The 26858-nt window shown below is 49.2% G+C and overlaps 2 protein-coding genes across 39 annotated transcripts in view; one reads left to right on the forward strand and one right to left on the reverse strand.

The window, feature by feature from the left end:
• SOD1 (superoxide dismutase 1) overlaps nucleotides 1-26858 on the reverse strand; it is a 1049346-nt gene that overhangs the window by 93446 nt on the left and 929042 nt on the right. Inside the window, exon 1 of one of the 34 annotated variants that reach the window (XM_050786094.1) lies at nucleotides 18885-18894. The exons of 31 other annotated variants lie outside the window; for them this stretch is intronic. The gene's annotated coding sequence lies outside the window, so the exon portion shown is untranslated. Of the gene's footprint in view, nucleotides 1-17528; nucleotides 17539-18655; nucleotides 18666-18884; nucleotides 18895-26858 lie in introns of those variants that run through there. 2 more of the 34 variants (XM_050786102.1, XM_050786096.1) reach the window with 2 other exon arrangements.
• TIAM1 (TIAM Rac1 associated GEF 1) overlaps nucleotides 17813-26858 on the forward strand; it is a 1375699-nt gene continuing 1366653 nt past the window's right edge. For 3 of the 5 annotated variants that reach the window (XR_007724593.1, XR_007724594.1, XM_050786047.1), the window contains exon 1: nucleotides 17816-17973. The gene's annotated coding sequence lies outside the window, so the exon portion shown is untranslated. Of the gene's footprint in view, nucleotides 17974-18293; nucleotides 18314-26858 lie in introns of those variants that run through there. The other 2 variants (XM_050786046.1, XM_050786048.1) reach the window with 2 other exon arrangements.

Raw genomic sequence — 26858 nt, forward strand, 5'->3', positions numbered from 1 at the left:
GCAGGAGAATCGCTTGAACCCGGGAGGCAGAGGTTGCAGTGAGCCGAGATCATGCCATTACACCCCAGGCCGGCTGACAAAGTGAGACTCCGTTTCAAAAAAAAAAAAAAAAGAAATTACTTAGGTAGATAGTAAGGGCATGGGAGTCATCCATAAGGTTTTTCTATTGATTGATTGACTGATTGATTGAGATAGAGTTTCGCTCTTGTTGCCCAGGCTGGAGTGCAATGGCACCATTGCACTTATCATGCACTCTTATCATGTCCCTCCTTCCCCGTTCCCAAATCCCGCCTCCCGGGTTCAAGTGATTCTCCTGCCTCAGCCTCCCAAGTAGCTGGGATTACAGGCATGTGCCACAACGCCTGGCTAATTTTGTGTTTTTAGTGGAGATAGAGTTTCTCCATGTTTGTCAGGCTGGTCTCGAACTCCCGATCTCAGGCGATCTGCTCGCCTCGGCCTCCCAAAGTGCTGGGATTACAGGCTTGAGCCACCCCGCCTAGAAGGCTTTTCTTTTTAATGAAAAGCAGCCCCCAATTATTTTTCTAACGAAGAGCAGCCTGTAAAGTCAAACTGCAGACATAGACAAGAAAGCTGGGAGCTTGCCTGGGGGACTAGACTTTTTCAAAATGGCGGCTCCATCTTCTGTCAGTCTTGCGTACGGTAAAGAGCAAACAAGGTGGTGCCATCAACTGGAAAGCCCATCTGCATAAGATTAGGGTGGGGGGGACCAGCCTTCTCCACTCACTATGTAAATGTCGTACCCGATCGAACCAATCTATGAGCCCTATGTAAATCAGACACCACCTCCTCAAACCAGACTATAAAATTCAGGGTATTCATCACTGCTGGTCCTTTTCTGCTCAGTCCTTTCTGCTCAGAGGCCCCTTCCTCTATGGAGGGAGCTGTTTCTCTTTCTCTTCTACCTATTAAACCTCCGCCCCTAAACTCCTCCTGTGTGTCTGTGTCCTAAATTTTCCTGGCGCGCGACAACAAACCCCAGGATATATACCCCAGACAACGTAGCCGCTTCGTTAGGGTTACATCTGCCTTGGTCTAACTCTTATCATGTCCCTCCTTCCCCGTTCCCAAATCCCATCAGGCCATCAACCTGAACCCACACTAAATGCTCAAAAAGTACTTTATGGATTTTTCTGGGGGCCCATGGAACACGGAAGAGGTTTCCCGAGGGAGGCAGATCTTTTGTTGAATTGAAATTAGTTGGGTGTATTCTAGTTACCTGTTCTCATCACTCTTTTTTTTTTTTTTTTTTTTTTTTTTTTTGAGACGGAGTCTCGCTCTGTCGCCCAGGCTGGAGTGCAGTGGCGCGATCTCGGCTCACTGCAAGCTCCGCCTCCCGGGTTTACCGCCATTCTCCTGCCTCAGCCTCCCGTGTAGCTGGGACTACAGGCGCCCGCCACCTCGCCCGGCTAGTTTTTTGTATTTTTTAGTAGAGACGGGGTTTCACCGTGTTAGCCAGGATGGTCTCGATCTCCTGACCTCGTGATCCGCCCGTCTCGGCCTCCCAAAGTGCTGGGATTACAGGCTTGAGCCACCGCGCCCGGCCGCTGTTCTCATCACTCTTATGTGAGGCTCTGAGTGGTCAAGGCCTTCTGACAGGATCAGATAGAGGAGTTGGTACAAATAAAAGGGGTAGACTGAAAGGATTCAAGGATGTCTCATGGAACCAAAGGACACAGGAACTAGGGTAAGACTCGGACCCAGGATGGCCTCCCATCCTGGACCTCTCTGTGACTGTAGTGCTCTCCTGCTTTCCTCAGCAGGCTGCTATTATTGTCTCATTACTCATCGTGTGTCCCAGTGAGGACAATGGGGCAATGTGCTCGTATTGCCTCAGCCTGCCAGCCTGATATCCTCACCTTTTCTTTCCCATGCCTGCCATTAGACTACATGCTCTAGGTCTCTTTGCTCAGGTTTTGTTTGTTTGTTTGTGACAGAGTCTTGCTCTGATGCGAGACTGGAGTGCAGTGGCGCGATCTTGGTTCGCTGCAACCTCTGCCACCAGGGTTCAAGCGATTCTCCTGCCTCAGCCTCCCCAGTAGCTGGGACTACAGGCGCGTGCCACCATGCCCAGCTAATTTTTGTATTTTCAGTAGAGACAGGGTTCTACCATGTTGGCCAGGATGGTCTTGATCTCTTGACCTCATGCTCCGCCCACCTCGGCCTCCCAAAGTGCTGGGATTACAGGCATGAGCCACCACGCCCAGCCCTTTGCCCAGGTTTTTGAGAAAGAGAGAATACTTTTGATTATTGACCAGTCAATATATTGCCTCTCCTTGGGCATTCCCCTTTAGGCCAATAATCTACCCCCAGGGTCATGGTTGCCCAGGTCATGGAGCAGGGAGGAGGTCTCAGACGAGGGGCTGGAAAGCACCTCAAAACATGCCTCTTAAGGACAGGTAGACCAGCTGTTTCACAAGTTCATCAATTGAAGCTCAGAGAAACTGACTCATGCAAGGCCTCCCAGCCAGTGAGAGATAAAGGCTGGTCTTCAAATCAGGTGCTCTGACTACTGCTTTCCTACCACTTCTAATGAAGAGGGGATGTCCAAAGCCCTAGGCATGGACTATCTGTCTGAGGGAGCAAGGTTGTGGGGACAGGAGTCCAAGAAAGAGGTTGGGCTCTGGTGAACCCACAGTAGCACTGAATACAGGCACTCAAGTGGAGAGAAGCTGAGTAAAGCCTTTGAATTTGACTGGAAGGGCCTTGTTGATTTTTAAGGAAGCATTTTCAGGAAGGACTAGAAATTGACGATGGAGTGATAGGGGAAGTGAAGAAAGGATGCCAAGAAATGCAATAAAGGGGAGAAATGGATGATCAGAAACAACAGTGGTGAAGCGTTGGTCCGTGGTTTGGCATCGTGGATTGTGCTTTCTGCTCCACCACATTATAAGAAATTCTCGGGCTGGGCACGGTGGCTCACGCCTGTAACCCCAGCACTTTGGGAGGCCAAGAATGGCAGATCACCTGAGGTCAGGAGTTTGAGAGCAACCTGGCCAACATGGTGAAACCCTGTCTCTGTTAAACTGTTAACTGCTAGTGAACTAGTACCTTTACTGAGACAGTGGACATCTACTGGAATGCTTCTGAAAAATATCATTATTTTCCCCGGCTAAAAACGTTGCTAATAAACAAAAGGCTGCTAAAATACAGAAGGCTGCTAAAAATATAAAAATTAGCCGGGCATGGTAGCACATACCTGTAATCCCAGCTACTCAGAAGGTTGAGGCAGGAGAATCACTTGAGCCTGGGAGGCAGAGGTTGCAGGGAGCCAAGATCAGCCACACTCCAGCCTAGGTGACAGAGTGAGACTCTGTCTCAAATAAATAAATAAATAAATTGTGAAATGTGCACTTTCCAGTCATTGGGTTAAAAATGAATGGAAGGAAGTCCGCAATTTGCCACCTAAATAAACATTAAATCCTCAGACTCTGCAATACTTCAGAATAACTAGGAAGTATGTGTTAAACATGATTTGGGTTGAAAGGGTGCATTTAGGCTGGGCACGGTGGCTCACGTCTGTAATCCCAGCACTTTGAGGGGCTGAGGCAGGCGGATCACAAGGTCAGGAGTTCGAGACCAGCCTGGCCACTATGGTGAAACTCCGTCTCTACCAAAAATACAAAAGTTAGCTGGGCATGGTGGCAGGTGTACATAATCCCAGCTACTCGGGAGGCTGAGGCAGGAGAATCTCTTGAACCTGGGAGGCAGAGGTTGCAGTAAGCCGAGATTGCACAGTTACACTCCAGCCTCAGTGACAGAGTGAGACTCCGTCTCAAAAAAAAAAAAAAAAAAAAAAGAGAGAGAGAGAGAGAGAAAGGGTGCATTTAAAAGACTAGAGCTCAAAACAAGTTGCCAGCTCTATTGAAGAGGTTATTATTATTTTCTCTTAAGACGGTGTCTCACTTTGTCACCCAGGATGGAGTGCAGTGGCATGGTCATGGCTCATTGCAGCCTTGAGCTCCTCCTGGGCTTAGGTGATCCTAAGACTCCCACTCAGACTCCTGAGTAGCTCAGATTTACAGGCACACACCACCACCTCCGGCTGAGTTTCTGTATTTTTTGTAGAGGCGGAGTTTTGCCATGTTGCCCAGGCTGGTCTTGAACTCTTGAGCTTAAGACATCTACCCGCCTCGGCCTCCCAAAATGTTGGGATTACAGGTGTGAGCCACCGAGCCCGGGCTGAAGAGATTATTATTAACACAGGAAAAGCTTTTTCTAAATTGTAGGGAATTCTCTGTGGTTTTTTTTTTTTTTTTTTTTTTTTTTTTGAGACAGAGTCTTACTCTGTTGTCCAGACTGGAGTGCCCTGGGGCGATCTTCGCTCACTGCAACCTCCACCTCCTGAATTTAAGCGATTCTCCTGTCAGCCTCCCAAGCAGCTGAGACCACAGGCATGTGCTACCACACCCCGCTAAGTTTTTGTAGTTTTAGTAGAGATGAGGTTTCACCATGTTGGCCAGGCTGGTCTCAAACTCCTGGTCTCAAGTGATCTGCCTGCCTTGGCCTCCCAAAGTGTTGGGATTATAAGTGTGAGCCACCATGCCTGGCTGAATTCTCTTATTTTTTTTTGTTATTTTAAATGGATTTTGCTCCCCCAAACTCTTTATCAATTAGGAATGTTCTCAGTTGTTCATGACAGGAAATCTAATTAAAACCAGCTTAGATAATAGTGTACATATATTCCTCTCTCTCAGTAAAAAGGGTGGAAGTAAACATTTCCAGAGATGGTCTGGTAATCAACCATGTTATCCTGTATCCATACTCTGTTTTTCACCTCACTCCTGGTTAGTTGGATTTTCACCTCAGAACTTCATGATGACTGCCACAGCTCTTACGGAAAGGAGGAGAGAGATACCAGCAAGCTCTCTTCTTGTTCCTTTTTAGTAGGGGAAAATAATATTTTTCAGAAGCATTCCAGTAGATGTCCCCCATCTCAGTAACGATACTAGTTCATTATTAGTTAACAGTGAATGTAGCTGCAAGGGAAGCCAGGAATGTGACTATGTCAAGTTGGAATGTGATATCCATGACAGACCTAGCCCAATCATGATTCATTCCTTGGGGATATGCCTGCATTGGGCACATTACCACTTGAGCAAAATCCACATTTCATTAGCATGGAAGAAAGAGTGAAGCCACGAAGAATGTCTTTCACAGTCACTGATCTATATTAGGGACACCGCTTGAATGGTGAGCCTCCTCATAGTGGAGACAAACAACACTGAAGGATTTGCACATTGCATTGATTGGTTCATGTGCCTGAATCAAACTGACATTGTTGAGCTTTGGAGTAAATCATATTTCAACATAAATCACCAGGGGACGCATCAAAATGCCTATTTGTGAAACTTGAATAGCTTGGGTTTGCAGATATAGTGCTCTCTAGCAAAAAGAGTAATGATTTTAAACTGACATTTCTTATGGTTGGTTCATATTAAAGACTCAGATCCATAACAAACATGCAATTACTCTGTAAAATGTCACAAATGTCGCTGAGGTTGGTTTCTTTACAAATGAAAGTGTTGTTCATGTTTACCAATGCCAGTTACACAGTGGCTGTGCTGGATGGGGTATATTGCATTGGATTTTTCCTCATTTTCAAATTCATATTCACTACATATCTAGGCATGTGTCATTGAGAGATTATTTTTGCTTGAATAAAAGGTTATCTGATTTGTTGACATTAAAAACAAAGGAGAGTTGCCGGCAGTGGCTCATGCCTGTAATCCCAGCACTTTGGGAGGCCTAGGCGGGCAGATCACCTGAGGTCAGGAGTTTGAGACCAGCCTGGCCAACATGGTGAAACCCCATCTCTACTAAAAATACAAAAATTAGATGGGCATGGTGACGCATGCCTATAATCTCAGCTTCCTGAGAGGCTGAGGCAGAAGAATCACTGAAACCTGGGGGCGGAGGTTGCAGTGAGCTGAGATTGTGCCATTGCACTCCAGCCTGGGTGACGGAGCAAGACTCCATCTCAAACAAACAAACAAAACAACAACAAAACAAAAAACAAAGGAGAGTTAACTTAGTAGCCATGCTCAAATAATTGAGTATTAGTCAAAATCTATTGGTTACCCAGAAGATGCGCACAGGGGCTAGGTAATTCCAAAAGAATGCATGCCAGCTGACTCCCTGATTTTAGCCTGGGACACTCATTTTGGACTTGTGACTTCCAGAACTTTAAGGCGATGTATTTGTGTTGTTTTCAGCCACTACTGTAGTCACTAGTTACAGCAACAATAGGAAGCAAAGACAGTAGGTCGGTCAAGTAGAAACAAATTCAAAATAGTATTTATCAGACATCAAGATTAGTGTAGTGTTCTGTGCTCAGCCACTTGGTGCCCTATGACCTACTTTCAAGAAACACCTGGGAGTTCTGTTTTGTATACATTTTCTCTTAGGATTAGAACCAGTGTTTATTACATGAAACACTTTTTTTTTTTTTTTTTTTTCCCGACAGAAAGTATTATTTTGGGCAGGGTGCAGTGGCTCACCCCTGTAATCCTAGCACTTTGAGGGGCTGAGGCAGGCGGATCACCTGAGGTCAGGGGTTCCAGACCAGCCTGACCAACCAACATGGTGAAACCCAGTCTCTACTAAAAATACAAAAATTAGCCAGGCGTGGTGGCAGGTGCCTGTAATCCCAGCTACTCGAGAGGCTAAGGCGGGAGAATTGCTTGAACCTAGGAGGCAGAGGTTGCAGTGAGCTGAGATCACACCATTGCACTCCAGCCTAGGCGACAGAGCGAGAGTCCTTCTTAGACGGAGTCTCGCTGTGTCTCCCAAGTGCAGTGGCGTGAAACTGCAAGCTCCGCCTCCCGGGTTCACGCCATTCTCCCGCCTCAGCCTCCCAAGTAAACTACAGGTGCCCGCCACCACGCCCGGCTAGTTTTCTGTATTTTTAGTAGAGACGACCATGTTAGCCAGGATAGTCTCGATTCCTGACCTTGATCCACCCGCCTCAAAGTGCTATTACAGGCTGAGCTACTTCCTTTTTTTTTTTTTTTTAGCTGGCTTTTTTTTTTTTTTTTTTTAAAGATAGGGTCTTACTCTGTCACCCAGGCTGGAATGCAGTGGTACAATTCTAGATCACTGCAGCCTTGAGTCCTGGGCTCAAGTGATCCTCCTGCCTCAGCCTCCTCAGTAGCTAGGACTACACACATGCACCACCATACCGAGTTCATTTTTGTATTTTTTTCATAGAGATGGGATTTCGCTCTGTTGCCCAGGCTGGTGTCGAACTCTTGAGCTCAAGTGATCCTCCCACCTCAGCCTCTCGAGCTGCAGGGATTACAGGCGTGAACCACCACAGCCAGCCTAGCTGGCTACTGAAAATGAATTACAATCATGTCCAAATTCTGCATTTTCAGTCAGGAATTATCTTGGAGTAATGAATGAGGGGAAGGAAAAGTCACTCATCTTTTAGAGTTCCTTCAGCTGGCCAGAGAAATGACACAGGAATGAGAAGTAAATACAGGGGAAAATGCCTGGCTAGCTGTGGTTTGCTACGCTTTTCAGCTACCAGCTTATATGTTAGAATACTGAGGCTTGACCAATCGTTTGCAATAACAGGGCCTGGAATGTTGCTTCTTACATACCACGAGTTTTGAGAGGATAAAAGCAGCACTTGTCTTAGATGGGGAAAAATTAACTGACATGCTGAAAGGAATGAATAATGTAGCTATCGAAGGGCACCTATAGATGGGAGCAGAGTAACCGCCATGGATTAATGCGGGATATGTGGAGGGCAGTCAGAACGGGCTCCTTTCCGAAGCAGAGGTCTCTGCCCTGAGGCTCCAGGCACCGTGCTCCTGCACCCTGCCTTGGGCCCCTCTCTTTTTTGATACGAATCTTCATAACCATTGTTCTCCTTTACTCACAGGCTTTTGAATGAAACCCTTGGAAATCTCAATAATGTATTTTTCCTTTTTTTTTTTTTTTTTAAAAAAAAAGGAAGAAACGCCTCTGAGAAGAGAGGACACGTTTTCCATGACCCTCTGCTAACCAACCAAAGAATTTAATTCAATTCAACACTCAACAAAAACAAACAAACAAACAAATAAAAAACAGGCAGAAACTCAAAGGGAAGGGGTATCTATATAGCTCCAAATACTCAGTTGTGGTGTCTTTCTTCTTTTTCTCTTTCTCCTCCTCCTTCTCCTCTTTCGCCTTCTCCTTTTTTTTTTTTTTTGAGACAGAGTAGTTTCACTCTTGTTGCCCAGGCTGGAGTGCAACGGCACCATCTTGGCTTACCACAACCTCCGCCTCCCGGGTTCAAGCGATTCTCCTGCCTCAGCCTCCTGAGTAGCTGGGATTACAGGCATGCACCTCCACACCCAGCTAATTTTGTATTTTTAGTAGAGACGTGGTTTCTCCATGTCGGTCAGGCTGGTCTCGAACTCCCAACCTCAGGTGATCCACCCACCTTGGCCTCCCAAAGTGCTGGGATTACAGGTGTGGGCCACCGTGCCCGGCTTCTTCTTCTTTTTATTTTATTTATTTATTTTGAGACAGAGTCTTGCTCTGTTACCCACATGGGAGTGCAGCTACTTGCAGCCTCGACTTCCGGGCTCCAACAATCCTCCCACCTCAGCCCCCCAAGTAGCTAGGCCCACAGGTGCACACCACCACATCTGGCTAATTTTTGTATTTTTGGTAGAAACGGGGTTTCACCATGTTGCCCAGGCTGGTCTCAAACTCCCTAGGCTCAAGGGATTCCCCTGCCTTGGCCTCCAAAAGTGCTGGGATTACAGTGTGAGCTGCCACGCCCAGACTGCATGCTTATTCTTTACAGCATGGAGAAGACATGCGTGGGGTGTTGGGTACTTGTTATGGCTTGAATTGTGTCCCCTCAAAATTCATCCATTGAAGCCTTAACCCCCAGTTCCTCATAATATGGCTGTATTTGGAGATAAGCCTTTTACTTATTTATTGAGATGGAATCTTGTTTTGTCGCCAGGCTGGGGTGCAGTGGCGCAATCCTAACTCACTGCAACTTCTGCCTCCCTGGTTCAAGTGATTCTCCTATCTCAGCCTCCCGAGTAGCTGGGACTACAGGCATGCGCCACCACACCCAGCTATTTTTGTATTTTTAGTAGAGACCGGGTTTCACCAGGATGGTCTCCATCTCCTGACCTCGTGATCTGCCCACCTCGGGCTCCCAAAGTGCTGGCATTACAGGCGTAAGCCACCGCACCTGGCCGAGATAAGCCTTTTAAAGAGGTGATTCAGTGAAAATGAGGCCATGACGGTGGGCCCTAATCCAATCTGACTTGTGTCCTTATCAGAAGAGGAAGTTTGGACCCAGAGAGACACCTGGCCACGTGAGGACACAGCGAGAACGCAGCTGTCTGCCAGCCAAGAAGAGAGGCCTCGGTAGAAACCAAATCTGCTTGGCACCTTGATCTTCAACTTCTAGTCTCCAGAACTGGGAGACAGTGAATGTCTGTCGTTTAAGCCACACGGTCTACGGTATTGTTATGGTAGCCTGAAGCAAGTAATATAGTACTTACCGAGTAAACTCAAACCTCAACAGAGTGAGATTCCGTCTAAAAAAAAAAAAAAAAAAAATAAAAGGCATACTAGGATTCTCTTCCTACAGCCCCCAAAAGTCTCCTGAAATCAACCTGTCCATCATCTCCTATCCACCCCACTCCATTCCCCAAACAAGAACAAACAAATCCCACGGATCTCCTTTGGTTTCCCAGGCAGGCAGTTCTTAGCCTTACCATCTAAGGACCTGCTGTTGCGCCTGATCATCGGGAGGACATTGCTGACATGGGAAACTGAAGCAAGCACCCACACCAGCCGCTGTGCCACACTGAGCTGCCCCGCCTGGCCGTCAGTATGTTAGTCCTTGCTTTCCCTGCTGACCCTCCTGTATCACCGTGTGTGTCTGCATCTCTGTATTTCTCCTTTCCTTCAGCCCCAGTCTGTTACATAGCACAAAACAGGCAGTTTTAAATGTTACATCACCACACATCTCGAATCAGTGCACATTCTGTACCTTCTAAAGGAGGCTCGGGGCGCGGTGGGTCACACCTGTCATCCGAGCACTTTGGGAGACAGAGGTGGGAGGACTGCTTGAGCACAGGAGTTCGAGGCCAGTCTGGGCAACCTAATGTGACCTCCCTTTGTACAAAAAAATTGAAAAATTAGCCAGGCTTGGTGGCTCCTGCCTGTAGTCCCAGCTACTCAGGAGGCTGAGGTGGGAGGATCACTTGAGCCTGGGAAGCTGAGGCTGCAGTGAGCCGTGATTGTGCCACTGCATTCCAGCCTGGGTGACAGAGCGAGACCTTGTCCTAAATCTAAAATCTAAAATAAAGGAGGCTCAGGGAGCAGCAGAGGCTTGTGGAGAAATGGGGTCCAGAGTCATTCTGAAGAGAGATCCGGAAACCGCTTCAGCATTTATCAGATGAGAGGTAAAGGGGGAGGTCAAGTCAAAGCTGCCTCCCATTCTTCCAGCCTGGGCAGTACCTCGTTAGATGGCAAGGCTAAAAACTGCCTGCCTGGGAAACGAAAGGAGATCAGTGGCATTTGTTTGTTCTTGTTTGGGGAATGGGGTGGGGTGGATATCATGAGATTACGGACAGGTTGATTTCAGCAGACTTTTGGGGCTCTAGTGAGAGAATCCTAGTGGGCCTTTTAATTTTTTTTTTTTTTTTTTTGAGACTGAGTCTTACTCTGTCGCCCAGGGCTGGAGTGCAGTGGTGCAATCTCAGCTCACTGCAACCTCTGCCTCCCGGGTTCAAGCGATTTTCCTGCCTCAGCCTCCTGAGTAGCTGGGACCACAAGTGTCCATCACCATGCCCTGCTAATTTTTGTATTTTTTGTAGAGATGGGGTTTTACTATGTTAGTCAGGCTGGTCTCGAGCTCCTGACCTCCAGTGACCCGCCCATCTTGGCCTCCCAAAGTGCTGGGATTTGGGAGGCCACCACGCCTGGCCTTAGTATGCCTTTTGATAGTGCGTCTGGCTTTTTGTAGATAAGCCCGGGATCCACAGTGTCTCTAACATGGGCCAGGTACTGAGTTCTTTACTGCATCAACTCATTCCATCCCTATGGGAAATACACTAGTGTGAGCCTTATTTTACAGATGAGGGCAATGAAGCACAGAGATGTTAGCTAACTTGCCAAGGTCACACAGCTGGTAACGGACAGAAGAAAGGTCTTGATTTAGGGCAGAGTCTGCTTTTTAATCACCAGGCTCTTTGCCTTTAACTACTGCTTTAGGGAGAGGGAGAGGAGAGAGTTGGGGGGGATGGGTCGGGGGGAGGGATGGGGGGGAGAGGGGGAGAGAGAGAGAGAGAGAGAGAAAGAAAGGGAAATAACTCCATATGGATAGGAACTGAAGCTGTCACCTTACCCCAGAAAGACAGGCTCATTTCTGTGGCTCCAATGGCCTAGTTTGCCTGCCTGTGGAGAGCAGCGTCTCTAAGCCTAGGGATTGTTTTGCTGGGGCAGTGTGGCTACATCCCAGCCTTTTCCACGTTATTCTGTTAGGCTGGGGGAGCAATGACACTTCTACGGGATAGAGAATAAGCACGTGGTCTGAGGCAGGTGGAGCTGCAGGCACATGCCCTTCGTGTCCCTGCATCGTGCCTGGTCCGGGCGCTGAGGAGGTGGGAAAGGGGACAGCTTCAACTCTTTTTTTTTTTTTGAGACAGAGTCTCGCTCTGTCGCCCAGGCTGGAGTGCAGTGGCGCGATCTCGGCTCACTGCAAGCTCCGCCTCCTGGGTTTACGCCATTCTCCTGCCTCAGCCTCCTGAGTAGCTGGGACTACAGGCGCCCGCCACCGCGCCCGGCTAATTTTTTGTATTTTTAGTAGAGACGGGGTTTCACCGTGGTCTCGATCTCCTGACCTTGTGATCCGCCCGCCTCGGCCTCCCAAAGTGCTGGGATTACAGGCGTGAGCCACCGCGCCCGGCCTCAACTCTTACGTCACGGGGCTGGCAGGAATATTGAACCCTGTGTGTCAGTGAAGAAAAAGCCCATTAGGCCAAGATCTGCAACATCATCATAGAAACCAACCTCATGCAGCAGTTACAGTTTAAGAGGAGCTTTTGTTCTGTCCCATGCTGGTGAATTAATCATCAGGCTGGAGTGCAGAAGCAGAAAAAATGAAACCTAATTGGTTTTCTTTTGGAGACCCACGGGTCCCTTCCCAGTGAAAGCTCTTTCCTCTGAAAATACATTTTGAAGGTGTGTGTGTTTTTCTTTTTTTTTTTTTGTTATTTGTTTGTCCCTTTGCCTTGAAGTTTCTGAAATATTCCATAGCACTGTCCCTGCCAATTCTGCAGAAGTGTTGCTGTTGCTTAGAGCCTGTTCGCAGCCAAGTCGGAGAGTTTCTCCACAAACTGCCATTTCAGTGAAAACACGGAAAATAAAATGCAATAAAGCAAATTACGAAGAGGGGGCACTGCTTAGCTCTGTGAATGTAGTGTGGCCTGATTTGGCTGCCCTGCCTCTCTGACCTTCAGTGTCTCTGTATTAGTTGGACATGCTAGTTTGCATACTGAGGCTTCCTTGGTTTCTTCTTTATAATTGAAGACCTATCACTGCTGGGAAAATATCCTGACTTCTTGATTTCTACGTCCTCTTTCACCCGACTCCCAAAAATCTGTCCTCAGGTAAGAAAGCCTTGGTTAAACCAATTCCTTTACCAAGCAGTTTTTAATAGTGTTATTCTTCCCAGGTGGTTTTGCATTTTCAAAGAAGTGATGAGGTGGCCGGGCACGGTGACTAACGCCTGTAATCCCAGCACTTTGGGGGGCTGAGGTGGGAGGATCACTTGAGGTAAAGAGTTTGAGACCAGGCTAGCCAACACAGTGAAACCCTACCCCTACCAAAAAATACAAAAAAAATTAGCCGGGCATGATGGCGCGTGCCTGTAGTTCCCGTTACTTGGGAGGCTGAGGCAGGAGAATTGCTTGAACCCAGGAGGTGGAGGTTACAGTGAGCTGAGATCACGCCATTGCACTCTAGCCTGGGCAACAGAGACCCTGCCTCAAAAACAAAAACAAACAACGAAAAACCCCAAAGTGTCCGGGCGCAGTGGCTCACACCAGTAATCCTAGCACTTTAGGAGGCCGAAGCGGGTGGATCACGTGAGCTCAGGAGTTCAAGACCAGCCTGGGCCACATGGTGAAACCCCGTCTCTACTAAAAACACAAACAATTAGCTGGGCGTGATGGTGGGCGCCTGTGGTCCCAGCTACTCAAGAGGCTGAGGCAGGAGGACCACCCGAACCCGGGAAGCAGCGAGGTGCAGTGAGCCGAGGTCTGCCACTGCACTCCAGCCTGGGTGACAGAGCAAGACCCTGTCTCAATATAAATAAATAAATAAATAAGCCCCAAAGAAGTTATGATGTACTTCTCAAACTCTATACAGAGATACATCGCCTGAGCATTGAGATGTAGATTTGAATTCAGTGTCTGGCATGGTGTTTCTGATACCAGGCGATGCCACTGCCACTGCTGCGATGCCACTTTGGGTAGCAAGTCTGCAGAGGAATAAGGAATGGTTATGGGAAAAACTATTGGTTTGCGCATTAGTCAGGGTTCTCAAAAAAAAAAAAAAAAAAAAAAAAAACCAGAACCAACAGAAGACAAACATACACACACACACACACACACACACACATACCTATATATATAATGTCAACCAAAATTAAGACTGAAATAATTTGATAAAGGCTTCTTGGAAGCCAAATGTGAAGACTGATGATGGGGCAAGTCACATCAACAAAGTTGAGAGTGCTCTGGAGTCTGTTACAAGGTGTTTGGGAGAAGGGGAGACTCTTCATACCGGGGTTGTCCTTTTCCATTAGAGGGTGCAATACAGAGGTTGTAAGAACTGGCTACAGATTGCAACATACAGGCTGAAATGTCCCCCTGAAAGACAATCAGTGAAACTTTATGACTCAGAAAGAAATCAGCATACTTTTCCGTGTCAGTGGGTTATGCATTCATCAGTACATCAACAATCTAAGGAACTCGTGACAAGGTTCTTTTCCCAGGGAAAAGATGTTGCCATGTATCACAAGACCCTCCCAAGGAAGGTTAATTTGGCTGCCTGTGTATTTTGTTTTTTTTTTTTTTGGAGACAGAGCGTTATGTTACTCTATTGCCCAGGCTGGAGTGCAGTGGCGCGATCTCGGCTCACTGCAACCTCCGCCTCCTGGGTTCAGGTGATTCTCCTGCCTCAGCTTCCCAAGTAGCTGGGATTACAGGCACCTGCCTGGGATTACAGGCCACCACGCTTGGCTAATTTTTTTGGTATTTTTAGTACAGACGGGGTTTCACCACGTTGGCCAGGCTGGTCTTGAACTCTTGACCTTAGGTGATCCGCCTGCCTCAGTCTCCCAAAGTGCTGGGAATACAGGTGTGAGCCACCATGCCTGGCCTATTTTTTTTCACACCTGGCCTTTTTTTTTTTTTTTTTTTTTGAGACGGAGTCTTGCTCTCTTGCCAGGCTGGAGTGCAGTGGTGTGGTCCTGGCTCACTGCAACCTCCGCCTCCCAGATTCAAGCGATTCTCCTGCCTCAGACTCCCGAGTAGCTGGGAATACAGGCGACTGCCACCACATCCGGCTAACTTTTGTATTTTCAGTAGAGACGGGGTTTCGCCATGTTGGCCAGGCTGGTGTCGAACTCCTGACCTCAGGTGATCCACCTGCCTTGGCCTCCCTAAGTGCTCAGATTACAGGTGTGAGCCACTGCGCCTGGCCCAAGATCTATTTTTGTATAAGCTGCCTCCTGTCCTTTCTTCAAAGAGGGCATCCACAAATAGATGACAGAAAAGAAAATAATTAAGTGCCAAACTTCTCATAGAGAGTGCAGAAGGCTAAACTTCATTCATTCAATAGATATTTATTGAGCACGTACTATGAGCTTGGCACTGTTCGAGAATAGAAGAGTGAATTAAATAGAATAGAGCAGTGAATTAAACAGGTCAAAGTCTAACCCTGAGGAAGTATCTGTTAGAGGGAAAGACCAGCTCAGGAACACAAGCGAGGCATGGCTGCCCAGAGTGCATGTGTAGGTATCTTCGTACTGGGGAAGACCATTTGTTGTAACCTAGCTATGTTTGTACTTAGCCTTTCAATAACCAGTGGGGAAGAAAATGTTGGCTCTTAGTTGCAGCTAGGGTCATGTACTAGAAACGTAACTTCTGCTCATTCTCCTGCCCTAAACCTTGATTCTGCCTTTGACCACTCCATTTTTCCCTTTAATGCCAATTTCATGTTCTCTTTAGATGTCAACAGTGCCCTCAGGAGACAAGATGTGAGAATACTTGGCCAGATGGCATTTGTCTGTATTTTAATCAAAATGCCCCATTCTCTTTGCCAGTGTGAAGCAGCGATGTACTGTGTAGGGCAGAGACAAGAAACAGTACAGAAGCCTGCGGCAGCTTTTTACATTTGCAAGGTCAAGAAAGGTACCCAGGCTGGGCGCAGCGGCTCATGCCTGTAGTCCCAGCACTTTGGGAGGCGGAGGTGGGTGGATCATGAGGTCAGGAGTTCGAGACCAGCCTGGCCAACATGGTGAAACCCCACCTCTACTAAAGATACAAAAAATTAGCCGGGCATGGTGGCACGTGCCTGTAATACAAGCTACTTGGGAGGCTGAGGCAGGAGAATCGCTTGAACATGGGAGGTGGAGGTTGTGGTGAGCTGAGATTGCCATTGCACTCCAGCCTGGCTGACAGGGTAAGACTCCGTCTCAAAATGAATAAAATAAAATAAAATAAAGGTACCCAAAGGCTGAATTGGCTTAAATCTGTCAACCTCAGTGGCAGCACCCAGCACCATGATTGTGGGAACAAAGCCTCCCACAGTCAGCTGTGAGCAGATTCTGAGAGCCAAAGTACTGACATGTTGAGGCAAGTGGGGTTCAGGGAGAAAGTGAATGAGAGAAAGGGCCCGAACAGTGGTTTCCTATGTATCTATCTCCTCCATGGGCAGTGAGTATTTCTCCTGCATTGTCTCATCCAGGTTTTTCTTTTTTTTTTTTTTTTTGAGACAGTCTCGATCTGTTGCCCAGATTAGAGTGCAGTGGCCGGATCTCGGCTTACTGCAACCGCTGCCTCCAGGGTTCAAGCAATTCTCGTGCCTCAGCCTCCCAAGTAGCTGGGATTACAGGTGTGCACCATCAAGCCTGGCTAATTTTTGTATTTTTACCGCACCTGGCCTCATCCAGGTTTTTCAACCATTTAATGAAATGCTATTATCCAATGAAATGCTATTATCCTGTTTCTTACTCACTTAGCTGAACCCGATCACCAACTTTGATGAGTTTGTACCATGTGCCATGCGTGACCTCTTTCTAACTGACTCCATAGCCTTACGTTTTCTCATTTAAATAGGGAAAATGAGGCACGGAGGTCTGAAAGCTAGAAAGCAATGCGGCTTGAAATTAGGCAGCCTGACTCCAGGGTCTGTTCTTTTAAGGATGGCCAGATGGACTTCTCAACATCCTTAGGGAAAAACTCTCTACTCATTTTCAAATATATGTATTTCCCCTAGATGGTGGCCTGTAACAGGTCAAGAAATGGCTCTTTGTCCTGGGATGAAAAGCTTCGCAAAGGAATTATTCTCCATTCCAAGATGTTGGCTGAAATGAGGCTGGTTTTGGAAGGGGTGTCTTTGGAAAATCTCTCAAATTTGACTTAAAAACCTCCCTGTAATACTGATCATGGAACCTGGTGGACGCATCCCTTCAAGAGCTACCATGCTACCCATTCTTCTCAAACTGATGTTTTAGCAGCACACTTCAAATCGAGGAAGCTCTGGCCTCGTGTAGGCAAAGGTTTCGCTCGAGGCTCTACCGCCAGCGTCTCCGTTTCCGCGTCCCCCACAACCTTGCGAAAGGTAAACTCCAACGGTCGTTTCCGGATTTTACAGAGGAGCCCAGGAAGTCTGCGTGAACCCTGCCCCAGTCACTTACTCTGCCCAGTAGGTGCACATGAGGCCCAAGCCCCACGCTGTGATTCCAAGTTCGTTTGCTGGGCACGGTAAGTGAACCCTGGGAGTCCTGGACTCTCGTGAAGGCCACCATGCCCTACCTGGAGGTTGGTCAGGGTCTAACATCCTCTGGCATCCACTGGAAGGGATTGCGTTAGGATTTTTTTCTCTCGTAAAAAAGTTCCTGTCTCCCCCTAGAGCCGGGCACACGCCTCCCGAGCCAGACCACTTGTCCCAGGCACAACGTTTTTTGACTCTTCGCCTCCCCCATTCCGATCCCCCTTCCTCTCCGCCTTAGGTGGCAGGAAAATCCTTTACCTCCGACCAATCCCACCGATGCCGAGCCGCGCGCGCGCGCCAACTCGAGCTCCGTCTGTGCACGCCATTGGCCACCTCCACCTATGCGGGGTGACGGGCAGCTTCGCGGACCTATCGCCGAGGGAGGCGGAGGCCTCCAGCCCTCCCAAAGCTGCTTTGTTAGGGGCTCCCTGGTCGTCCCCCGGCCCGCCGCACCTCCGCTGCCTGCGGGAGATCTCCCCGGTCCCCGCTGTCGGAGCCTCGCAGGAAGGCATCCCCGGAGCACGCGCCACCCGCGCCCCTCCAGCCGCGCGCTCCGAGCCGGGCTGCGGCGCGGATACCCGGCGTGCGCCCGTAGTCGCTCACCAGCCCAACTCCGAACGCCCCGCTCCTGCATCCGCCGCCTCGGATTGGCTGGCCGGAGGCGGAGCGATTGTCAGGCGGCCCAATCGGAGCTCGGTTTCCCACGGGCTCCCGCTGCCCGGCCCCCGAGGCCGCCGGCGGAGGCGCCCTGACAGCTCCCATTGGCAGACCGCGAGCGGGTTCGAGCCTGGCCGGCAGAGCAGCGCCGCCGCCGTCGGGCGCGCAGCTCTGCAGCTCCGCGAACGCCTTGGCGCCCGCAGCCCCAGGGGCCCGGCGGCCCCGCATCGTGCCCGGCCCCGTCGCGGAGATCCCGGACGACCGTCGCGGGTGAGTACCGCGGGCCTGGGGGGCGCGGGCGTCCGGCCGGAGCCGCCTCGGCGGACGGCGGCGAGGATGCCCAGAGCCTCGGTGCCCGTGCCGGGCACGTTCTGACCCCCATCTCCCGCACACTGGGGCTCCCGGCGGGTCCTAGCTCCCCCCGATCGGGCTTTCCACGTATTGTTTTCGTGTTCACACACTTGGGAGGTGGGGAGATCCGGGGAGGGGAGGCAGGAGGAGGCATCCCTCGCGCGAAGGAGGGAGACGAGACAGTGCAGCCCAGGTGCCCGGCGCCGGATGGAAATGACAGCGTCCGGACGTCTGCATTCGGTCCTCTCGGCAGCAGGAGGTCAGCGCTGACCTGCGGCGGCCGCGGCACTTTGTATTTTATCGGCTGATTTTTGTCAACTTCGGGGAGGGCGTGCGTGTGCGTCCCTGTGTCTATGTTTGCGTCTTGGTCCCTGACTTAGGCACCTCCGGGCCTGGCTTTTCGGCGACGCTTCTTGGGCGCTCACCTTGGCGATCCGTGCCGCGCTCGGGGCCGGGCTCACTGGGCGGAGAGCCCGGGGGCCGGCGCACGGAGCTGGGACCCGCGACGAATCCCCGGAGGGGGGCATTTAAAGCGGAATCCTGCGGGTGTGCAGACAATGCCTCATCCGGGCGGCCGGGTCCCGGGGGCCGTGCCCTGGGTCCCCGCGCCGGATCCCGTCCCTGCCTCGCCCTCTCACCAGCTCTGCCGCTGCGATGCTGCTGCGCCGCGCCCCTCGCCACCCGGCTGGCGACCCGCGTGGGGCCCGCTTTTGTTTACAGACCTCGCCATTGGGCGAGAGCAGCGTGCCGTGCGCCCCCAGCCCCAGCGGCTGCCGCCTGCCCCCTCCGAACCTGGAGAAGTTGGTGCGCGCTGTCAGGTGACGCCCCCTCCCCCCGGCCGCGGGGCGGGATGTTGCAGGGGAAAGATGCCGTCTCGGCGCCTTCGCGCCCAACCCCCGCCGCGCACGGCGCCTCTAGGTCCCCTGCACCCGGGGGCGCCCGTGTCCCCGCCTTCGGTCCAGGCTGGCGGCCCTCGGGGCGCCGACTCGGCCACGCTCACCCGGTTCCAGTCGCATCTTCTGGTCTAGCCCCCGGGTCAGCCCAGGTTGACTCGGAGCCTGCCTTTTCCCGCGCGCTGGCAGGTCTTGAAGGACGCGCGCGAGCCCTTGGGGACACTGTGCAGTCTGTGCCCGCCTCGGTAACACCCGCGCGGTCCCGCGGGACAGCTGTGCCGCATCCCGAGCCAGAGCCGTCCGGATCGGGTTACCCATGCGCGCTGACTTGGCGCATACTTTGAGTTGGAGCAGAGGTTGAGAGCCTGTGCGCTGAGGTCAAACAAACCCGGGTTCCAGTACCTGCCCGGTGTCACTCACAAGCTGGGTGATCCCGGCCGAACTACTCTATCTTCCTTGGTCTCAGTTTGCGCATCTGTAAAGTGGGGATAAGGAGTAGTCTCCAGGGGGGCGGGGCTTAAATGACCATACAGATTAACCTCATAGCACAGTGACAGCCACGTATGAAACACTGGAGTCCTGTTGATGTTATTCTGTGTTAGAGGAAATCTGTAATAGAGGATGACCCCTTGTCGCTTTCCTTTTCTGCATTCTTCACTCCCCTAACCCCGATTTCTTTTTATTATAAAAGGCATGAAGGACTGCTGTTCTCAGCTCGAACAGGACTTGTTTTACTTGGCCTTAGGTTTAATTAGACTTATCTAATCGCTTACAGCCCTTTTAAAAATGTGTTTGAATTTCCATTAGGTTTTAGTTGTTTCTTCTTTCTTCTTCAAGACTCTGCTGGGACCCAGACCTGGGTTTGGAGAAGGAAAAACCCTTCCAGGGGGAAGGCAGTTGCCAGTGAACCAATGACTGCTGTGGAAAGTGATTAAGTCCAGGAAGGAGGGAGGTTTGAACAAAAAGATGTCTGGAGGCTGGGAGGGAGCACTTTCTAGGAGAGATGAAATTTAAGCTGTGCCTTGTAGCTGAAGAAGTTTGGTAAATTGCTGGTTTCCAGCATATGCTCTTTTGTATCTCAAGGTAAAAAGCCGGGCTGGGGAGGGTGGAAGCCTTTGCGTGGTAAACATCGACGTTGCTAAGTAATTATCTTTGAATAGGGGAGAAATAAAACTTAAGGAAGAGGCTGTTGACTAAGCGGGGAAGGTAGAAGAAGAGAATCAATTTCACTGAATATCTTCAAAATGTCGTGAATGTGTTTTGACTTGTTTTTCCTCCACTAGCTCTGCACTGCTACTTTTCTTTAGGCAAAAAGAGAAATCAGTTTCGTGTGGAAATAAACAAAGCATAATAATAACAGTCCATAATCAGATAAATAGTTTAAAAAGATGATCTCAGGCTTAACGACAGACTAAAATTTTATTGGAAAAAAAAAAAACTTCCTGTTTTAACACCCTTTTGCTTGTTGGAATAAATTATTGGGTCCAAAAACACATTCTTTGAATGTAGGCCCCAGGGGCCTTTGCCAGCCAAAACAAGCAAACAAACAAACATAAACTCGACTTGGAGGCTATCCAGTGGTTGGAGAAGCCCTCAGGATTGCGCTCTGTCTCTTCTGTTCCCCTGGGCCTGCCTCAGTTACCCTGAGTGCAATTTGACTCCCGTGAACCCCATATTCAGCTGTTGATGTGGAACGTGGCCAGTAGCATTATTGCTATATATCAATTAATAAATATGATAACCTATTTAAAGTTGAGCTCTCAGAAATGATTCCCATCCTTCTTGTACTTGTTCTGGGAATTCTCGCGCCCTTAGGGATGCTGAAGGCCTCTTTCCCCCCGCTGTTGTGTGGGGATCAAATCAGTTGGGGGCCTAGACTTAAAAGGGAGCACGTGGTTAGGGAATCTCATTAGCTGACAATTTAACTCTACTCTAATGCTCGTCCAAAGAGCCCGGACAAAGACTTCCTCTCCTTTCCCTTTGCAGTTCTCTCTCCTTGCTCCTCTCTCCTCCCCTCCCCCTCTAAACCAGAAAGGAAAAGCGTTGGGCCTGTCTCCTTCCCGCCAGATTCCTGCAGTTCTGGTGTGCCCACTGAACCCCAGGCATTCTGGAGCCCCGAGCAGGAATTCCTTGGAAGAGTCTGCTGGGGGCCTACTAGGTGCATGTGTTGACACTTCTGCGATTTCTGCAAGGATCGTATTGTCTAAAGGAGAAACATGTTTTGTGAGACAACCTGTCATAGATGTGCAGTAGAAGCCTCTGGTTTTTCCAAATGAGAAAGGCAGGTGAGAACACAAGAGTCCCATCAAAGCCTTGCCTAGAAATCAGGGCTTCTGCCTGTTTGTCAAGGGCAGAGGAGTGGGAGGGAGCAGCCAGGAAGAGAATTCCGTTCCTTTGGGCCAGGTACAGATTCCCATGAAGGTGCTGAACACCACGGACTCAGGCTTGTGGTTAAGAAAGAACCTCGTTTTACGATCTCCAGTCATTTGGTCTTCCGTATCAAAAACACACTTTCACTGGGGATGTGTGTGTGTATATATTCTATACACACATGTATATTTACATGTACATTTTCTTTCTAAATTAAGCAAATAGGTAGAAGGTATGTTTCTAAGGGTATCTCTCTGTTTTTTTATTTTTTCCTCAATTCAGGACCAGAAAAATCAGATTAGCAGGGCTCTAGTAAACGTTTCTGTTTTTCCCAATTCTAAACTTCAGGGCTTTTCATCTCTAAATACTCCATTTTATATACGCTATAACTCCTGTGTTTAAAAAAACAAAAAAACAAATTCTCTCTCATCATCATTGTAGGCCAAATCACTTATTAAAAAAACAAGAAAAGAGACATTCAGAAATAAAGCAGTACTCAGCAGAGAACATAGTGTTTTTTAAAATAAAACAATGCTCTAGTGTAAAAGGGTACACGATATTAATAGTTAGGTGGAGTTTTTCCCTTCCATTCCCTTCCCAACCTCTGGCACCGTCCTCCACACCCTCCAGCATAAGACCTTCCCTGTTCCTGTGGTCTCCAGGGACCTCATTAAGACATTCATACGGGCCTAGACTGTGGGCATGGGAAGCCGCAGAGATTCCTCCAGTGCTTGTGTGAGATTCTTCTAGAAGACCTTGAAGCTCTTTCACTAGGTGAAGAGGTTCTCCCCCTGGGCTGAGGCAGAGCTGGGAGACTTTGCATCCTACCGCAGAGCCCTGGAGTGGGGTCTCAGCTCACTGAAACGATTGCAGAGATGGAGGGGGTGGGAGTACCACGCAGGCAATGATCTGAGAGCTGATCAATTGTCTGCTTTCAGAGGATGTTAAACAAAGAGTGATGATTCATCGAAGAACTCTGTGGGAGGAAGTTTCTTTCAGCTGAGCACAATCTCAGTTTTAGAATGGGCCCAGGGCCCTTTGAGGCTTAGTCCTGTCACCAAGTATTTCTTTCTATAAAGGAAGACTTGGGTGTAGTTGGAGCGGGGGCATCCTAGCCTTTTAGAACCTAGCAAAACCGAAGTATAATATGGATATTTCCTGTTTGGGACCACTTTGAATACATGAAAGAAAGATGAAAGAGAGGGGGAAGTGTCTTTGGTTTTAAAAAAATAACACCTGTATTATTTATTCCAGCTTCTGCCCCACTAGAGTATGATTTTATTAAAGAGCAAAGGATTCTTTTTTTTTTTTCTTTTTTTTTTGAGATGGAGTCTTGCTCAGTCGACCAGGCTGGAGTGTGGTGGCACGATCTGGGCTCACTGCAAGCTCTGCCTCCCGGGTTCACGCCATTCTCCTGCCACAGCCTCCCGAGTAGCTGGGACTACAGGTGCCCGCCACCATGCCCGGCTAATTTTTTGTATTTTTAGTAGAGACGGGGTTTCACCGTGTTAGCCAGGATGGTCTCGATCTCCTGACCTCGTGATCCGCCGGTCGCGGCCTCCCAAAGTGCTGGGATTACAGGTGTGAGCCACCGCGCCCGGCCAAGAGCAAAGGATTCTAATGCAGTTGTGCTGGGAAAAAGGTCCAATTGGGAGGCAGCGGGGCTGAGGGTCCAAGCTTGGAATGGGTGGAGAAGCTGATTGGAGATTGGGCTATGAGGATTCAGTTGCTTTTCCTTAAAAGACCCAAAACATGCCAGGCGCGGTGGCTCAAGCCTGTAATCCCAGCACTTTGGGAGGCCGAGACGGGCGGATCACGAGGTCAGGAGATCGAGACCATCCTGGCTAATACGATGAAACCCCGTCTCTACTAAAAAATTACAAAAAATTAGCCGGGCGAGGTGGCGGGTGCCTGTAGTCCCAGCTACTCGGGAGGCTGAGGCAGGAGAATGGCGTGAACCCGGGAGGCGGAGCTTGCAGTGAGCTGAGATCGGCCACTGCACTCCAGCCTGGGCGACAGAGCAAGACTCCGTCTCAAAAAAAAAAAAAAAAAAAAAAAAAAAAAAGACCCCAAACATGCTTCTCTGTGACCATAAGCAAGACAGGATATCCTGCCAAAAAATCCTGCCTTTACAAAGCCTGTTTCCCAAGAAGCGCTCTCCTGCCTCCCTTCCACTGTCCCTCCTACCTTGCCTGAGAGCTGCCAACCTTGTAAACGTAGACCAATCCATCCATCCTAGTTCCTGCTCTTGGTTTCCTCTGCCCACTCTGCAGGGGGAATAATGAGCCCCAGAAAGCCACCACATCATCTGAGGGCAGTGGGAGGTCAGAATGAAGAGTGGGTCTTGGAATCCTCTCTGCTGGGGGAAGTGGGGATGTCAGGACCATGGAAATGGGGTGAACCGGATTTGCTACCCATTGCTTGCTCGGGAGGGAAGGTGGGATTGTGGCAATAGTGACATCTGCTTGTTGAGTCTGAGGGGCCTTGGGGTAGGGGTGAGGGTCTGCTCTGCGAAACCTCTCCTCCCAGCCTTGTTGGAGGCCTCCAGTGTCTGTTGGGAAAGATTTTGCAGCCCATGGCCTCATCTTCCAGGGCTTCTTCAGATCCTGGGGACGAGATCTCTATCAACCCAAACCTCTTTTGGCCATCACCTGGGCTGGGTGGCCGCGTTCCAAGCAAATGATAATTTCTTGCAGGAAAGTCCAGGAGGGTCTCCTGAGCTCGTTCCCACTCACTCTTTGGGCAGTGTTTTCAGAGGCTGCGAACCACGGGGCCTATTCTTGCCATGATCTTATGTGGGTTTTGTTTTATTTGAACCTTAACATCAGCCTCACCCAACCAACTGGAGTAAAGTGTAAGTTCTTTTCGTCTTGCAGAATGTGCATCTCTATCTCCTCACGGGACATAGGATATCTTTGGAGAGTGATAATTTGGAGGGCAAGTTCTTTAGCATAATGTAGGGTCCCTGGGTTCTGATAACCACAGGGGTGCATTTCCATACTGCTAAGGCGCCAGGGTCCCTGCGGTACCCCAGGACACTCCTTTTTACCTGTTGCCTGGTGTCATTATTAATTCTACCACCTGACATGCTCAAAAATGACCCACTTTGGTCTCTCAGAATCCTGTGTCCCAAGTGTCCCAGCTGTAACTCTGAGTATGTTTTAAATAACTCTATCTAGTACTGTTCTGATGGCAAATTCTGCTTTGTACTGGTGATTAGCAGCATCTGCCTTTTGGTTTCAAAGTGTGTTCTTTTTTTTTTTTTTTTTTTTTTTTTGAGATGGAGTCTCGCTCTGTCACCCAGGCTGGAGTGCAGTGGCCGGATCTCAGCTCACTGCAAGCTCCGCCTCCCGGGTTCACGCCATTCTCCCGCCTCAGCCTCCCAAGTAGCTGGGACTACAGGCGCCCGCCACCACGCCCAGCTAGTTTTTTGTATTTTTAGTAGAGACGGGGTTTCACCATGTTAGCCAGGATAGTCTCGATCTCCTGACCTCGTGATCCACCCGCCTCGGCCTCCCAAAGTGCTGGGATTACAGGCTTGAGCCACCGCGCCCGGCTCAAAGTGTGTTCTAACTGGGGTCGGCTGTGCTGGTTGGTGGAGAGATGAAGGGGGTGCCATGTGCACTTCCTTTCACCTAAAATTTTCTTTGGATCCCAAAGTTATTAAGGCATTGGAATGCTCATTTTTGCCATGGCAGAGTTTTGACCTTTTTATGGTGATTCTTACTGTCTACCCTACATGTGGTATGGTAGGGACTTTCTACAGGTTTCTTGTTCTTATTTTTTTGGAGATGGAGTCTTACTCTCGTCACCCAGGCTGGAGTGCAATGGCACAGTCTCGGCTCACTGCAACCTCCGTCTCCCAGGTTCAAGCAATTCTTGTGCCTCAGCCTCCCTAGTAGCTGTACAGGCGCCTGCCACCACGCCTGGCTGATTTCTGTATTTTTAGGAGAGGCAGGGTTTCACCGTGTTGGCCAGGCTGGTCTCAAACTCCTGACCTCAGGTGATTGCCTGCCTCGGCCTCCCAAAGTGCTGGGATTACAGGTGTGAGCCACCGCGCCTGGTGGAGGTTTCTCGTTCTCTTAAGGATCCAACCTTTATCTCTTAGCTACTTTTGTAGTAGGGACTCAGCTTTTGTCTATCAAACTTGAGTTGGTTTTGCTTAAATCACACTTAATTCACAGTTTTACTCAGTAATAATGATCTAGTTTAATATTTTTTCTGACATAAATTGTATTCTTATTTCGTGCAGATACTTTGACTCAAGTAATGCAGAGGTGAATTTGATTCTGAAAACAGTGTGCAGGCTGGGCGCCGTCTCTACTAAAAATGAAAAATTACCTGGGTGTGGTGGTGCACGCCTGTAATCCCAGCTACTCAGGAGGGCTAAGGCAGGAGAATTGCTTGAACCTGGGAGGCAGAGGTTGCAGTGAGCCGAGATCATGCCACTGTACTCCAGCCGGGGTGACAGAGTGAGTCTCCGTCTCAAAAAAAAAAAAAAAAAAAAAAAGACAGAGTAATAATTCCATATAGCTTTAAGAGACTCAGAACAGATGCACTTCTATTGAAAAGTATTCTAACAGCCTTCTGCTCTGGTCCTGTTTTATTCCCATCCAGCCTGATATTCTCCAGAAACAATTACATTTGTTGATTTTTGTTTTTAGTGCTTCTAGTGATTATATCTCTAAATAATATGAATATATGATTTAATTCTCAGCTTCCCGTTATGATGAGTGACAATTGCATGTCACCTACCTCCTTCCTTCTCCACATTTTTGATAATTATATTTATGGTTCTTTTTTTCTTTTCTTTGAGATAGGGTCTCGCTCCTACTGCCTAGACTGGAGTTCAGTGGTGCAATCACGGCTCACACCAGCCTCAAGCACCCAGGCTCAAGCGATCCTCCCTCCCCAGCCTTTGGAGTAGCTGGGACTACAGATGCATCCCACTATGGCCGGCTAATTTTTTAATTTTTTGCTATAGAGATAGGGGTTCTGCTATAGCACTCAGGCTGGTCGTGAACTCCTGGACTCAAGCGATCCTCTTGCCTCAGCCTCCCAAAGTTCTGGATTACAGGTTACAGGTGTGAGCTATGGCGTTTGTTTTTTTATGGTTCTTTTTCTTTTATTCTTGTTTTTTTTTTTTTTTTGAGGCGGAGTCTCACTCTGTTGCCCAGGCTGGAGTACAGTGGCGCGATCTTGGCTCACTGCAACCTCGGCCTCCCAGGTTCAAGCAATTCTTCTGCCTCAGCCTCCCGAGTAGCTGGGACTACAGGCGCCTGCCACCTCGCCCGGCTAGTTTTTTTTTTATTTTTATTTTTTAGTAGAGACGGGGTTTCACCGTGTTAGCCAGGATGGTCTCGATCTCCTGACCTCGTGATCCGCTCGTCTAGGCCTCCCAAAGTCCTGGGATTACAGGCTTGAGCCACCGCGCCCGGCCAAGTTTTGTGTTTTTAGTAGAGACAGGGTTTCACCATGCTGGCCAGGCTGGTCTTGAACTCGTGACCTCAGGTAATCTACCCACCTTGGCCTCCCAAAATG

This window comes from Macaca thibetana, chromosome 3 (genome assembly GCF_024542745.1).
Source record: "Macaca thibetana thibetana isolate TM-01 chromosome 3, ASM2454274v1, whole genome shotgun sequence".
Lineage (NCBI taxonomy): Eukaryota > Metazoa > Chordata > Mammalia > Primates > Cercopithecidae > Macaca > Macaca thibetana.